Source organism: Leucopleurus acutus (genome assembly GCF_964270905.1).
Source record: "Leucopleurus acutus genome assembly, chromosome: 14".
Lineage (NCBI taxonomy): Eukaryota > Metazoa > Chordata > Mammalia > Artiodactyla > Delphinidae > Leucopleurus > Leucopleurus acutus.
Window position 1 is genome coordinate 48,312,208 of NC_139156.1, and position 625 is coordinate 48,312,832.

Below are 625 nucleotides of genomic sequence, written 5' to 3' on the forward strand. Positions count from 1 at the left end.
TGTTTTATATTTTAAAAAGAAAAATTTTAAGCTGTATGAATATTACTTATGTCCCACTGCAAGGTCAAAATGCCTTTGTCTTCAAGCCCATTTCGAAGTATCACTTGTGTCACACTGAGGTTTAGTAGTCTTGGCAATAATGACTAAATTCATGTAAACTGGGGCAACCTGAAACAGTCTAGCATATCAGATAGCCTTTCTTAAGGACAAGAGTCTCCACTCAGCAGACAGGCTGCCATAGGGCCATGCTAAATCTTTCATGGTCCAACTAAAGACAGACTGACCCTGAAAGCAATTAGTAATGCTTTGTCTGCATTTAGAAGCCTTTTAACAGTCTTCTCAATGCACTAGTTACCTACAACTTCACCAGACCCCTGACATTTTTCAGGGTATTCATATGACTATAAAACTCTTAGACCATCACTCAGAGAAATCAGGGAGAGCAGTAATGGAGACCTGGTATTTAGGTGTTTTTTTTTTTTCTCTGAGATGATCATAGTCTTAAAAAATTTACCTTATACTAATCAAAAAATAAATGCATTGTGTTTCCACTTTAGAAATGGCATAAAGATTTTCCTCCAAAGCCATTCTTTGCCAATAACTCTGTTCTTCCCTAAGGGTGTAT